The sequence below is a fragment of the Amblyomma americanum genome, chromosome 3, assembly GCF_052857255.1.
Source record: "Amblyomma americanum isolate KBUSLIRL-KWMA chromosome 3, ASM5285725v1, whole genome shotgun sequence".
Lineage (NCBI taxonomy): Eukaryota > Metazoa > Arthropoda > Arachnida > Ixodida > Ixodidae > Amblyomma > Amblyomma americanum.
Window position 1 is genome coordinate 69108923 of NC_135499.1, and position 15811 is coordinate 69124733.

The following is a 15811-nucleotide window of genomic DNA, read 5'->3' on the forward strand; positions in this document are numbered from 1 at the left end:
TCTTGATTTTCGCCACCAATCAGATAACCTTCGCTTGGTTACTTCTACCCGCTTCAAATCTCCTTCCCCTTCACTGTCCTTAAACCCCAATGCCTTGGATAAATCAGCCCCGGTGCTTTCCACTCTAGGGTGATGCCCTTTCAGAAAAGTATCAAGTATTCAGCCGTTTCCTCCTCCTCTCCGCACGCAACGCACAACGTGTCTATCTCGTGGTACCTGACTCTGTACGTCTTAGTCCGCAAAACTCTCGTCCTGGCCTCAAACAAAGAGCTTCCCGTACAATTATCATAGATATTTTCTTCGGCAATTTCCTGCTAAAGATCCTGTATGTTCCCAGTGCCGATTTCGTAAGCTCTCTCTGTTTCTTTAACCTTTGTCTTAACTGATAATTGCTGATTTTCCCCCTACAGCTGTCCAGATGTTTGCTTGTCAATTTTCTATTTCCCTTTCTCCATTTCATTTCACATTCCTTATATATAGGTATCTGAAAACTTTCGTAGCCCACTGCTTTTCCCCCATTTTCCTCAATCGCTCCTCAAATGCTATCTTACTGCTAGCTTCTCTGCTCTCGAACGACGCCCATCCCATATCACCCTGTACCCCTTGATTTGGTCTAGAAAGACGCTCATCCCATATCACCCTGTACCCCTTGATTTGGTGTATTGCGCGTTCGGGACGGCGCCTATTAGCCAGACTACACATCCACCACACAACACTGATGGAAGCGCTCGTACGCATCCCCGAAGTGTGGCGATACGCCCTGCACTTGCGCCTTCTACCGGTCAAAATGACACGTGACGACCACAGTGGCAGACGCCTTGCGCTCATTGGCATAATTTGGGTACCTTTGGCCGGGCGAAATTATGGCGGTGAATTGCAGCCGTATTTAGCAATGGCGGCACATTGCAAAAATGATCAAACGTCACTTTGACATCACTCCAAAATGCGTGCGATCACGTGTTACACGTTACATTGTTCCAGCCCATCAGATTTCAGGAAATGGCCGTTCTCAGTATGCATCTATTTTTTCAAAATTGGCAAGTCGAGCGCATGTGTTCTCATACGTACCACCTGTACCTTCTTTTGTCCTTCACAATAACATTATTTACCAGCCGGGCACCAAGAAAAGCGCTGCTGAAAATGTTTTTTAACGCCAGGTCAATTTTTAACGCCAGGCGCGAAAGTGAGTCTGCAACATGACTGACAGCCACCTTGCCCCGCCTTGTCGCTGACTGACACTTCTGAGAGCCAATCAGAGAGGCAACATGGCGCCTACAGGCGAATGTGAATATCGAGAATAGGGCCCCTGATATAACCTCTCTTTTGTGACGCCACCAACGTTATGCGCGCGCGCAGCGCGGGCGACCGGTGCCGGAGCAGATGGGCAGACGAGGCAGAACGAAACCGGGAGTCGGTCGTTTGCGCGGCTGCGCCTGTGAGCGTGCGGCGTCTTTGTTAGCGCGCAGCTTGTTTGTTTGCGTCTGTCTTGGTCTCCCACGCGGTACTACCGCAGTTTGTGATGAAGGCAAGGTGAGAAACTTTTTTTTGCGTTACTGCTCTGCATTTCAAACAGTTTACGCTGACCATGCCGGCTGGTGCCTTGAATTGCGTAGTTCGTGAAGTGGCGCACAAGCTTCGTGGCGTGCCGGCTGTTATGATGTTCTTTATGAATCCCTTTTTCTATGACGAGCGCGCGGGTGTTTCTGGCAGGTGCGCTGGTGAGGCGCGGCCACGCTACCGGCGGCCAGCGCGGTCTGTCGGGATGTACATGACAGGGCCGCGTCTTCGAATATGGAAAAGCTGTTTGGCGGGAGTTGCTGCTAGGCGAGCAGTCTGGCTTCTTGTACCGCTTAGTCCCAGTCTTGCCTCAGGTAGTTTGCCACGCCCAAGTGTCAGCACCCGTTCTGTTGTAGTCCGAGCATTGCGCTTTCGATAGCCTTAACCTCATGCTCTGCACAGCCGATACGTCCCGTGTTGTCCCTTGGAGGGCGTTGGTTTTGCCCGGAATAAACCTGTGTCTTTTATGCTGACTGTGGGTGTGTCATTTGTCGGGTGTTACGTTTCGCCTACAACGCGCGGTATAGCCGGCGCGGATGCAACGGACGCCGGGGCTTCGTTCAAAGTGGCGGTCATTTTGGGCCCGTTCATCGCTGCCGCAACGCCTCCCGCCGAGCGCGTCCAGGCAGGTTTCAATGCCACGTGTCGTCGTGTGTGCGTGTGTGTGTGTGTGTGTGTGCATGTTGGTGCTCACGCTTGTCAAAGCGCGGCAGCCGGGGAGAGGAGCTCCCCAACTGGGAGGCGAGGAGGTCTGACCGGCGCCGGCCCGGCGGACGCGTCTCTCCATGTCTCGACATGTCCGTGCGTCGCCGTCTAGTGCGACTCATCCCGAGCGGTTCCTTCTTGCCCTCGACTCCGAGGGTATAAAAAAGCCGCTGCCCCGGACGCCAGAGGGACTTCGATTTCTTCCTGCGAGTAACGTGGTCGCCCTGACCGGCTGCTCTTTTGCGATGCCAGAATAAACAAGTTGTTCTGTTGCCAGTCGACTCATCCTTTGCCGGGACCTTCGGATGTTTCCAGCTTTGCCCCAGGCCGCCAGGCCAACGCTACCCTTGGGGCTTGCAACCCATTTGCAACAACTGGTTGCCAGCGGTGGGATCCCGACAACGGAGGCCAGCAGCGAAGATATGCGGTCAACTGTATGCTGAGCAGCACAACGACCATCCGGGAGCAGTGCAACGAGCCCTGTGTGATGACTGGTTGCCTGCAGCGGAACGACTGCGCTGAATTCTTGGCTGCGAGGTTTGGTGAGTGCGGGACTTTCTTCTTCTGAGTTTTGCCAGGCTTTTGTTAGTGTCAGAAACAGAGCTGGTAATTGTGGTTGTCGTTGCTGCCGGGTTAGTTTGCGGCAAGACAATAGTAGGCAGTAGAGAAAGCAGCATTCGGAGCAGCCATGGATTTGAAGTCGTTGCGTAAAGCGAAATTGCTGGAGCTTGCAAGAGAGTTGGGTCTGGATGTCTCAGACAAACTCAGAAAACCAGAACTGCTAAGGGCTATTCTTGAGTTGGAGGCTGAGGATGACGAGCTGTCGGAATGCCTTGAGACCATTGAGGAGAGGGAGCAAAAAGAGAAAGACGAGCGCGAACGTAAAGAACAAAAAGAAAAAGAGAAAGAAGAGCGCGACCGTCAACACGCTTTGGAAATGAAGCGTCTCGAAGTAGAGATGGAACGCGCTCGTAATGGAAGTCAGGCACACGGTGCAGGAGAACGGGTATCGTTCAAAATGACTGACCTGATGCGGCCGTTTAAGCTTGGAGAGGACATTGGTTTGTTCCTGGTTAACTTTGAGCGAACGTGCGAGAAGCAGGGGTTCTCTCGGGAAACGTGGCCACAGCGCTTGCTCACTTTGTTACCCGGCGAGGCGGCCGACGTAGTCGCTCGCTTGAAGAGAGAGGAGGCAGAGGATTTCGACCAAGTGAAATCGAGTCTGCTAAAAAAGTACAGGCTGTCAGCGGAGGCGTTCCGTCGGAAGTTTCGGGAAAATGAAAAAGGCAGAAGTGAGTCATATACAGAGTTTGCCTACAGGCTTATGTCAAACATGCAGGAGTGGCTCAAAGAAGAGAAAGCGTTTGGTGACCACGAGAAAATTCTGCAGTGTTTCGGGCTGGAACAGTTTTATAGTCGGTTACCTGAGAACGTGCGGTACTGGGTCTTGGATAGGCCAGACGTTAGTACAGTGGCTAAAGCCGCCGAGCTAGCCGAGGAGTTTGTGACGCGTCGGGCTCGCGGAGCTAAGGACGGTCAAAAGGGTGAATTTGGCTCCAAGTCTGAGAGGCCGAAGTTCACACCCATGAGAGCAAGGGGGGACACACGTAGTGCGGATGCGAGTGAAAGCAGTCCGACCGAACGTAAGGAGACGGCGGCAGCCGAAGCCGAACGCAGAAAGCGTTTCGAGACGAGGCAAGCGCGCGTGTGTTATACGTGCCAGAAGCCGGGTCACTTTTCGGCGCAGTGTCCAGAAAATAAAAGAAAAGTCGTGTGTTTGTCATTATGTAGCACTGACGAGAACATGAAGCTTCTCGAGCCTTACATGCGAGACTTCCTCGTGAACGGGAAAGAGTGCCGAGTGCTTCGTGATTCCGCAGCTACAATGGATGTAGTTCACCCCTCTTACGTAGAACCCGATATGTTCACGGGCGAGTGCGCATGGATCAAGCAAGCCGTGGAAGCTCACAGCGTGTGTCTGCCCGTAGCAAAAGTGCTTATTGAAGGACCTTTCGGAGCAATTGAGACGGAGGCCGCAGTGTCATCTATGCTGCCCCCCCAGTACCCGTACCTATTTTCGAACAGGTCCGATCACCTCCTGCGCGAGAAGGGGCTTTTGTTTGGTGAGGCTAGCGTTCAGGCCTTAACCAGATCGAGAGTTCGGGAGCTCGCTGCAAAGGCGGTAGTTGCGGGGCCGACGTTGTCGAACAATGAAAAAGGGTCGGAGGCGCAGCAAGCTGATATTCCGAGCACGTCCGAACTGGATAAAATTGAGCCTGTAGCGTTGAAGGCACCAGGTACTGGAGAGGAAATGCCCGACACGGGAAAGTTAGAAGAGCTTCCGGTCGAGCTTCCGGGACTAGGCTCAGTGACGAACAGGGAAGACACTGATCAGGTCATTAGTGACTTAATCAGTAAAGCACCGCTGTCGCCTGAGCAGAAAACCGAACTACACCAACTCTTACAAGAGTTTCAAGGTCAGTTCTCTGAGAGGCCTGGTAGGACTTCTGTCCTTACTCATGATATAGAAGTTACCTCGCCAGAGCCAGTACGATCCAAGGCGTACCGGGTGTCACCCCGCCAGCGCGATATTATGGAGGCTGAGGTAAAGAAAATGCTACAGCTCGGTGTTATTGAGGCGGGTGAGAGTGATTATACCTCCCCTTTGATTTTAGTTGAGGTACCGGGCAAGGAACCTCGTCCTTGCGTCGACTACCGCAGGCTTAATTCCATCACTAAGGATCAAATTTATCCGATCCCTAACATCGAGGAGCGCCTTGAGAAAGTTAGTAGCGCTCAGTTTATTTCCACCCTAGATCTTGTCAGGGGTTATTGGCAGGTTCCACTTACAGAAGAGGCTAGTAGGTATGCGGCGTTCATTTCACCAATGGGAACATTCCGTCCTAAAGTTTTGAGTTTTGGTTTGAAGAACGCGCCATACTGCTTTTCAAGCCTCATGGACAAAGTGTTGCGGGGACAGGAAGAATTTGCTTTACCGTATTTAGACGACGTAGCGATATTCTCCGCATCCTGGTCTGAGCATATGGCACACTTGCGGGCAGTGCTAACCCGCCTGCGCGAAGCGGGCTTGACAATCAAGGCTCCCAAGTGCCAATTAGCACAGGCCGAGGTTGTCTACCTCGGTCACGTGATTGGACAGGGTCGTCGCCGCCCCTCTGAAATAAAGGTCGCCGCTGTGCGAGACTTCCCGCAACCGCGCACGAAGACCGATATTCGGTCGTTCTTAGGTGTCGCCGGCTACTATCAGAGGTACATCCCCAGGTACTCCGATATCGCGGCTCCCCTGACGGATGCTCTAAGAAAAACAGAGCCCCAAACAGTCGTCTGGAGCGAGACAAAGGAAAGAGCTTTTAGCGCCTTAAAGAGCGCCCTAACAAGCTAGCCTGTGCTACAATCGCCAGACTACACAAAAGGGTTCGTTGTTCAGTGCGATGCTAGTGAGCAAGGCATGGGCGTTGTACTGTGCCAAAGGGACAATGGAGAAGTGGAACACCCCGTCCTTTATGCTAGTCGTAAGCTGACCTGTCGTGAGCAGGCGTACAGCGCCACCGAGAAAGAGTGTGCGTGTCTCGTGTGGGCCGTTCAGAAATTGTCATGCTACCTAGCCGGCTCGAGGTTTATCATTGAGACGGATCACTGCCCTCTCCAATGGCTGCAGACCATCTCTCCCAAAAATGGCCGCCTCCTGCGCTGGAGCCTCGCTTTGCAACAATATTCCGTTGAGGTGCGTTACAAAAAGGGGAGTCTCAACGGTAACGCCGATGGCTTAAGTCGAAGCCCCTAACGTGGGAATCCGCCTCAAAGTTGTTTGTTACTGATGTTTTCTTCCTGAGGCAGGATTTTTAACATATTGCTTTTATTTAGTGTTTCAAAGTGATTATGTGCTTTCTAGTGAAATTTTCCAATTTGTGGACGCGTTCTGAGTGCTGCTTGACTACTGTAAGGAACTAGGCAGTAGTATAAAAGGGGAAAGAGCCTGGCAGAGCTTAGTGAGGGTTGTCTCGTGCTTGCTGACTGAGCGGTTGCGTTTCGGCGTAGTTCTAACACTTGCTGGGAACGAGCACAAAAATGGCAACTCTCCCGAAGTGACTTTGCAGTGTCCTGTGTGATCCTGAACCTGAGAACGAGGCCTTCTCTGTGCACTGCGCTCAAGCAACGTCGAGGGACGACCGGTTTCGATTACGAGCATCATCGAGCGACATCCGTCCGGACAGCGGATGCAGTCCCCTGACCATCGGGATCTCCTTCTCCCGGCGGGGCGGTCTGTTACGTTTCGCCTACAACGCGCGGTATAGCCGGCGCGGATGCAACGGACGCCGGGGCTTCGTTCAAAGTGGCGGTCATTTTGGGCCCGTTCATCGCTGCCGCAACGCCTCCCGCCGAGCGCGTCCAGGCAGGTTTCAATGCCACGTGTCGTCGTGTGTGCGTGTGTGTGTGTGTGCATGTTGGTGCTCACGCTTGTCAAAGCGCGGCAGCCGGGGAGAGGAGCTCCCCAACTGGGAGGCGAGGAGGTCTGACCGGCGCCGGCCCGGCGGACACGTCTCTCCACGTCTCGACATGTCCGTGCGTCGTCGTCTAGTGCGACTCATCCCGAGCGGTTCCTTCTTGCCCTCGACTCCGAGGGTATAAAAAAGCCGCTGACCCGGACGCCAGAGGGGCGCGCGTTCTTCCTTCTTCCTCTGAAACCCTACCTATCCTTCTCTCTATCTGCACGCCGGCAGTGGTGGTGGTGTTTTAACACCAGTCACAGGCCCGTGCATTTTCCTTTCCTCTTCCCCTTTCATCCACTTACTACTACTACTACTACGCCAGAGGGACTTCGATTTCTTCCTGCGAGTAACCTGGTCGCCCTGACCGGCTGCTCTTTTGCGATGCCAGAATAAACAAGTTGTTCTGTTGCCAGTCGACTCATCCTTTGCCGGGACCTTCGGATGTTTCCATCTTTGCCCCAGGGCGCCAGGCCAACGCTACCCTTGGGGCTTGCAACCCATTTGCAACACGGGCGAGACCATGGACCCCATTCCCTAAACGGCGAGCCTTCTGCACATGTAAGAAAATAACAGTATACCACACCTGCTTTTTGTTTTTCGTGTTAGCGCGTAACAGACAATGACTTCTAGGTCACGGTGAGCCTGGTGTACTATCGTTTTACTGTCAAACTGCATAGCTATCGAGACGTATGGCTGCCTTAATGGGGATTCTAGTACTTTGGATCGTGCTTTGTGCCTGCTGTAATCGACTAACACCTCAGTTATAGAACGTTCAAGGTTATGTTATTAGCACAAGTGATTCGTTTGTGCTAATATTTCAACAATAAGACAAGCACCGGAAGTGTTTCTCTCAACACAGAAAATTACACCAAACGTAAGTTTTCTTTTCTGCAAGGAATAGGCGGTCAGACATAACACCGCATGACTCTCTTAATTTGAGTGAGTCACGCTTAAAATGACACGTTCGCTGGTCGTTGCTTGCCTTGTTATTGTGGCTGCGCCCTCTTAAAAGCACCCTTTTCTGTATTCGCCACTTCTTTTCTACTGGAGGGAGTTCACAATGCTGGGCGAGAATTTCTTATTTACGGTTCCGAGCTCCTCCCACATGATGTGCTCGGACGTCTGGCGGTTCCGCCGGTCCGACCGAAACGTTCTTTATGTCTCGATCAGCTCCTTGGTCGGCTCGGCACTGGGCTCGGCGTCGCTGTTAGCTGGCCTGTAATTGGATGAAAACGCGGAGGCTGCCTGCAAAAAAAAAAGATCCCAGTTGAGCTGATGTGAACAAATGCTCATGAGTAATAATTTCAGTTTGCTGCATATGGAGTAGAGCATTTCCATTTTGTTTCCTGCAAAGGAAGGCCTTTTTCATAAACTGAGTGCTCTCTTCGTTAACGATGGGGTACAACGCAGTCTCCTCGCAGGCTATAACTGCAATTGGCACCACCTTTCTCCTGAAAGAAGAGTGTTAGCTTAAGGCGAGAAGTCAAGAGCTGAAAATCTCGCAGAACCATCGTATACACGGGCAACAGCAACGTAATAGAAGAAAACTCCAGCGCACCAATCGGTTACTTCACTTGAAGAAATTGTTTTCATCTGCTTATATAATACAAATCAGAGAAATCAGTAGTTCACCTATTAGACTTCAAACAGCTCACGAAAGCTCGTAATAGTAAGGACTGGTGCCAGGCTCAAAAGACATCCGTAGCTAGTAAATTTAGAAATATGTTAAAAGGTTGCAAGGGTATGACACATGAAAAGTTTTGCGTTGGATCAGAGAGCAGCCACAGAGCTTATGTGAAAGCTGACGTTCAGTGAAACTAAATATTGTCACGTAGTGGTGACGGCAGTCGAAGCAGCGATGAAGACGGACGAAAGGATCTTCTAAAAGAACTGTTTATTGGGCTGACTTGCACCCAAAATGGACTGAATCACTCGGCGGCGGCGAAGCGACAAGCGTGCTCGGCGGTCGTCGAACAGAATGCCCGCCGCTGTCGGCCGTGCTCAATTTAAAGCTGATAGCGAACATTCGAGATAAAGGGCGCAAAGTTACTAGAACATTCCGGAACAACGTAGAATCAGCTTTGCCTGGCTGCGATCAATCGAGATAAATCTAGTCGCGTCTTGCGTCGCAAACAAAGCGATAAGGTGGTGTCGCGGCAGATTTGAAAAACGAATAAACACTGCAAATATTCGCGGCATTACTCCCCTCTCAAAGAAGCATCGACCCGATGCATCAAAACAAATAATGCGACTAGTAAGGGAAAAAAAACGGATCTTGCGAAAATAGAGCATGGAAATGCAGCGGCCTTTAGCGCGCATAATACGGCTTCAGACGGACTACATGGACAACTTCTGGTCGTACGCGGCGTCGCTGGGATGCAGTCATTGCGTCAGGGATGACTTCATAATCCAGTTCACCCAGCCGACGAAGAACCTTGTACGGGCCGAAATAGCGGCGCAAAAGCTTTTCACTCAATCCACGGCGGCGAATGGGCGTCCACACCCAGACTTGGTCTCCTGGCTTGTATTCCGCGTTGCGTCTTCGTAGGTTGTAGCGTCTGGCGTCGGACCGCTGCTGATCTTTGATCCGTAATCGGGCAAGCCTTCGAGCTTCTTCTGCGCGTTGAAGGTAGGCGGCAACGTCGACGTTCTCTTCTTCTGTAACGTTGGGCAGCATGGCGTCTAGCGTGGTCGTGGCATCCCTGCCATGGACGAGCCTAAAAGGCGTCATCTGGGTGGTCTCCTGCACTGCGGTGTTGTAGGCGAAGACGACGTAAGGCAGGATGACATCCCAGGTTTTATGTTCGGCATCGACATACATAGCGAGCATATCGGCGATGGTTTTGTTCAGGCGCTCGGTCAGTCCGTTGGTCTGCGGATGGTATGCAGTTGTCCTCCGGTGGCTGGTTTGGCTGTAGCGCAGGATGGCTTGCGTGAGTTCCGCCGTAAATGCTGTTCCTCTGTCCGTGATGAGCACATCGGGGGCGCCGTGTCGAAGAAGAATGCACTCCACGAAAAATTTGGCCACTTCTGCTGCTGTTCCGTTCGGTAGGGCTTTCGCCTCGGCGTAGCGGGTCAGGTAGTCGGTCGCTATGATGATCCACTTATTTCCAGATGTTGACGTTGGAAAAGGGCCAAGCAAGTCCATGCCAATCTGCTGAAAGGGTCTTGAGGGAGGTTCAATGGGGTTCAGAAATCCTGCTGGTCGTGTGGGAGGAGTCTTTCGTCGCTGACAATCTCGGCATGTTTTCACATAGTGTGCGACATCGGCAGACAGTCGGGGCCAGTAATACTTGTCTTGAATGCGGCGGAGGGTGCGAGTAAACCCGAGATGTCCAGCTGTCGGCTCGTCGTGTGAAGCCTGTAGAACTTCTTCGCGGAGACAAGTAGGTACAACAAGGAGGTAGGCTGTTTTGTTCGCTGTAAAGTTCTTCTTCACAAGGACCTCATTCTGCACACAGAAAGAAGACAGTCCTCGCTTGAATGAAGCGGGGGGTGAAGAAACCTTGCCTTCCAGGTACTCGATGAGGCCTTTTAGGTTGGGGTCCGAGCGTTGCTGCTGAGCAAAAGAGCTTGCGCTGATGGGTCCCAGGAAGGCGTCCTCATCGTCGTCCAGCGGCGGTGCATCTACAGGGGCTCGTGAGAGGCAATCGGCGTCAGTGTGCTTGCGTCCGGACTTGTAAACGACGGTGACGTCAAACTCCTGGAGACGCAGACTCCATCGAGCGAGTCGGCCAGAGGGATCCTTCAAATTGGCAAGCCAGCAGACCGCTTGGTGGTCGCTGACCACCTTGAACGGCCGTCCGTAGAGGTAGGGGCGGAATTTCGACGTAGCCCAGATGATGGCAAGGCACTCCTTCTCAGTGGTCGAATAGTTAGCCTCGGCCTTAGAAAGGGAACGGCTAGCGTATGCGATGACCTTCTCCAGCCCGTCACCTTTTTGAACGAGAACGGCGCCTAGTCCCACGCTGCTTGCGTCGGTATGAACTTCAGTATCGGCGTTTTCATCAAAATGCGCAAGGATCGGTGGGGACTGTAAACGACGCTGAAGTTCTTTGAAGGCTTCTGCTTGCGGCGCTTCCCATTTAAACGGCACGTCTGCCTTCGTCAGTTGGGTCAGGGGCTCGGCGATGCGCGAAAAGTTTTTCACAAATCGTCGGTAATATGCGCATAGTCCGAGAAATCTGCGCACTGCTTTCTTATCGGCCGGCGGTTGAAACTGTTCAATAGCGGCTGTTTTCTGCGGGTCTGGGCGTACTCCTTCCTTGCTAACGATGTGGCCTAGAAACAGCAGCTCTTCGTAGGCAAAGTGGCATTTCTCTGCTTTCAAGGTTAGGCCAGACGACTTGATTGCGTCTAGTACTGTTCGAAGTCTTTTGAGGTGCTCTTCAAAGTTCGAGGCGAAGACAACGACGTCATCTAAATATACCAGACATATTTTCCACTTCAGGCCTGCCAGCACTGTATCCATTACTCGCTGAAACGTCGCTGGTGCGGAACAGAGACCAAATGGCATCACCTTGAACTCAAACAGCCCATCCGGAGTTATGAATGCTGTCTTCTCGCGATCTCTTTCGTCGACCTCAATTTGCCAGTAGCCGCTCTTGAGGTCCATCGATGAGAAATATTTGGCGTTGCAGAGGCGGTCCAGTGTGTCGTCGATGCGGGGGAGGGGGTAGACGTCCTTCTTTGTTATGTTGTTCAAGCGGCGGTAATCCACGCAGAATCGAAGTGCGCCGTCTTTCTTTCTTACTAGAACAACCGGTGCCGCCCATGGGCTGTTTGAAGGCTGGATGACGTCGTCGCGAAGCATTTCTTCGACTTGGTCCCGGATGGCTTGTCGTTCTCGCGGAGACACACGGTAGGGGCTTTGACGGAGAGGTCGGACGTGTTGATCTGTTATAATGCGATGCTTGGCAATTGGCGTCTGTCGCACCTTCGGCGATGTCGAAAAGCACTCACTGTAGTTTTGAAGCAGATTGCGGATCTGGTCTTGTCTGTTCCGGTGCAGGGCTGGGTTGATGTCGAAAGTGGGCGAGTTCTCTTGGTCAGGCGGATCTTCTGCGAAGGGGTCGGAGAGGGCGAAGGAATCTCGTACGTCAGATATTTCGTCGTAGAAAGCAATCGTCGTTCCTCTGTTAATATGCCGGTATTCTTCGCTGAAGTTAGTCAGCAGTACTTCGGCCTGGCCATTGCGGAAATGTGCGATGCCTCTTGCGATGCTGATTCCTCGGTCTAGTAGCAACTGCATGTTCCCCTCGATGATGGCTTCAGTGTTTATGGCTTTCGTGGCGCCTACGGTCACGATAACGCTTGAACGGGGTGGGACGCTCACTTCTTCCTCCAAGACACTTAGGGCAACGTGATTTTCCCGAGTTTTCATCGAAGCGATGGCTTCGTCCGTCGAAAGCGTGATCAGCTTGGATCGCAGGTCGATGATCGCCTGATGCTCATTAAGGAAATCCATACCCAAGATCACTTCGCGGGAGCATTGCGGTAGCACAACAAAGGTCGCAGGATAGGTATGTCCTTTGACAGTCACTCGCGCTGTGCATTGTCCTGATGGCGTAATGAGGTGGCCCCCAGCGGTGCGAATTTGTGGGCCGTCCCAAGCCGTTGTGACTTTTTTGAGCTGCGCAGCGAATGTTCCATTCATCACCGAGTAATCGGCTCCTGTGTCGACTAGAGCGGCAACTTTCCGGCCGTCGATAGTCACTTCTAGGTCGGAGGTCCTGGCTCTTGCATTGCATGTCGCTCTCGGCGTCGGGTCACGGCTTCGTCGCGTATGCGAGTCACGGGTTGGGCGTGTGGTCGAAGCTCCTCTGGGTGGCGGCGTCGATTTCAAGGTAGCTTGCGTCGTGATCGAGGTTCTCATTGTGTGCGGCGTCGGTGCAGCGAGTGTCGGTTCTTGATGCGGCGTCGCGGGTGCAGCGTCTTCATGGGGCGTGGTCGGTGGAGGATCTTCGGCGTTTAGCTCGTGAGCAACCTCACCTCCAGAGGTTGCTGCCTTTAGTTTCCCCTACGGGGGCTGGGCGACCTTCCTCGTACCGCGGCTGCGTAGCTGCGGCGTGGCGACGCAAAGCGCGAGGTTGACGGCGATGGTGAGCGCGAAAAGCGGTTCGGTGTGTATTCTTCTCGACGCAGGTACTCGTCGATTTCGTGCGGACGTTGTCCGAAGCGTGGTCGTGGGGCGTTAACGGCAAATCCTCGAAGACCGATACGTCGGTACGGGCAGTGACGAAGAATATGGCCGGCCTCACCGCAATGGAAGCACAACGGCCGGTTGTCGGAAGTCCTCCAGGCGTCGCATTTCCTGGGGCTTGAGGGTCGGTCATAGGCTGGGCGGGCGGGGGCTGGGAGGCGGCGTTGTGGACCAAGTGGCTCATCTCGGGGAGGACGTGGGGGTTGTCGTTGGGGCTGAGCAGTCCTTACTGCAGCGGCGTAGGTCATGGCCTGGGGTTCTGTGGCCGTCGGGGTGCCAAGTGCCTGTTGCACTTCTTCCCGTACCACGTCCATCAGAGTCGATGCTTGTGGCTGTGGGGAGGATGGCAGTAATCGGCGTAGCTCCTCTCGGACGATTTCGCGGATAACGTCCCGCAAGCTGTCGCTGGTGGTCGCCGGCGTGTCCGAACGGATTGCATAGGCAGAGGAAGGGCGGTTGTACTGCCGAGCTCGGACGTCGAGGGTCTTCTCAATCGTGCAGGCTTCCTGCATGAATTCCTCGACCGTTTTTGGCGGCTGACGGACGAGGCTGCCAAAGAGTTGTTCTTTTACGCCGCGCATTAAGAACTGAACTTTCTTTTCCTCGGTCATCCCGGGATCGGCGCGGCGAAATAGGCGCTTCATCTCCTCGACGTAACTGCGGACGGGCTCATTCGGAAGCTGGATCCTGGACTCGAGGAGTCGTTCGGCTCTTTCTTTCCTCACGACACTGGTAAATACCTTCAATAATTCTCTCTTGAATAGCTCCCATGTCGTAAGGGACGACTCGTAGTTTTCGTACCACGTGCGTGCGGAGCCATCCAATGAGAAAAAAACGTGTCCAATCTTTGCCGCATCATCCCACTTGTTGAATGACGCCACGCGCTCAAATTGATCCAACCATTCTTCAGGGTCTTCGCCTAGGGATCCATTGAAAGTTGGTGGCACCCGCGGCTGCTGCAGTATGATCGGTGTCGACATCTTCGGCGAGATTGCGGTGCTCGTAGCCGCGTCTTTTCGCTGTCTTGTGCGGTCCGGCAGTTTCCCGAACTCAGGCTCCTCTCCCTGGAGACGTCGGCTGGCTCGCTGAGCTGCTGGCTCGTCCTCGGGTGCGAAGCGCTCAGGGCTGGCTTCACGACTTGAAGGGGGCGTCCGGAACATGGAAGGCTACCCCGCACCTCCACCAGATGTCACGTAGTGGTGACGGCAGTCGAAGCAGCGATGAAGACGGACGAAAGGATCTTCTAAAAACTGTTTATTGGGCTGACTTGCACCCAAAATGGACTGAATCACTCGGCGGCGGCGAAGCGACAAGCGTGCTCGGCGGTCGTCGAACAGAATGCCCGCCGCTGTCGGCCGTGCTCAATTTAAAGCTGATAGCGAACATTCGAGATAAAGGGCGCAAAGTTACTAGAACATTCCGGAACAACGTAGAATCAGCTTTGCCTGGCTGCGATCAATAGAGATAAATCTAGTCGCGTCTTGCGTCGCAAACAAAGCGATAAGGTGGTGTCGCGGCAGATTTGAAAAACGAATAAACACTGCAAATATTCGCGGCAATATGGCTGCCAGCGTGGCAGTTTACATTCCCAGCAGTTGTCGTCTGCCGTCTGGCGGAGCAAAAGTTCCTTGGCAGCCCCAAGTACTCCGTACACTGCGAGAGGCGTAAACGAGCGCCTTGCGGGCAGTTTTTGGATGATGGATGGAGCATCCTGGCCGGCCCAGATATTTCGAATGCGAGACTCATACTCCTCATCACTGTACTATCATCGCCAAATGAAATGCGAACCGCGGAAAACGCGGCCACTGGCCCAGCTTATGTCACCCTGTCGACAGGAAGCATAGGCGCGCCCATCCGGTTTGCGATACTTTTGCTTCTGTTTTATATGACGTTCGTTGTCGCGTTTTGCCACTGGAGCGCCACATCCATTCATTCCAGGTATGGAAACTTGCGAAGCGCGGTTTCGCTGGCGGCAGCGGCTCTGGCCCGCGTGGTTCAGTGAAGCGGGCGTTCTTGGCACGCTTGCCTGGACCGCTATACTTTTGTTTCTGTCATCGTAGTATTATCAGCGTGTGGTTCCAAAGCGAACAATTAAAAACTGATCGTGTTAAGGTCGGGGTTCTTAATCCCTTCTTTCTGGTAGTGAAAGTTTATGAAATCCACGGTGCTCGCAGACGGGTGCACGAAGTCGAGAGCGACATACGTTATGCTGTGTGATAATAATTAATAATTGGTTTTTGGTGTTATGGAAATGGCGCAGTATCTGTCTCATATATCGTTGGACACCTGAACCGCGCCGTAAGGGAAGGGATAAAGGAGGGAGTGAAAGAAGATAGGAACGAATAGGTCCATAGTGGAGGGCTCCGGAATAATTTCGACCACCTGGGGATCTTTAACGTGCACTGACATCGCACAGCACACGGGCGCCTTAGCGTTTTTCCTCCATAAAAACGCAGCCGCCGCGGTCGGGTTCGAACCCGGGAACTCCGGACCAGTAGTCGAGCGCCCTAACCACTGAGCCACCGCGGCGGGGCTATGCTGTGTGCGCCGTTCTCGATTTCTTGCCTTCGTCTGCAAGCGCTATGAATTATATGATTACTGAAGGAAACCAGCTCGCCCGCCCAGCAACCAATTCTGTTGTGTTAGTGAGCATTGCTTTATTGCTGCCGGGAAGACCGTAATAAAATTGGAACCGATCTTCGACGCGTGATTTGAAAGCGACAATGCCAAGCGTCCGAACGGAAGACAGACAGCGAATCGTTTCCCTTTAACTCCGCGGTGTGCAACAACGTGCCATTGCAAAGGAAATGGGGCGACCACTGTCGACAATTAACAG

At 53.0% G+C, this 15811-nt stretch overlaps 1 long non-coding RNA gene across 1 annotated transcript in view; it reads left to right on the plus strand.

Moving 5' to 3' along the window:
* The window catches only part of LOC144123035 (uncharacterized), a 132754-nt gene that overhangs the window by 41786 nt on the left and 75157 nt on the right, over positions 1-15811 (plus strand). The window lies entirely within an intron of this gene.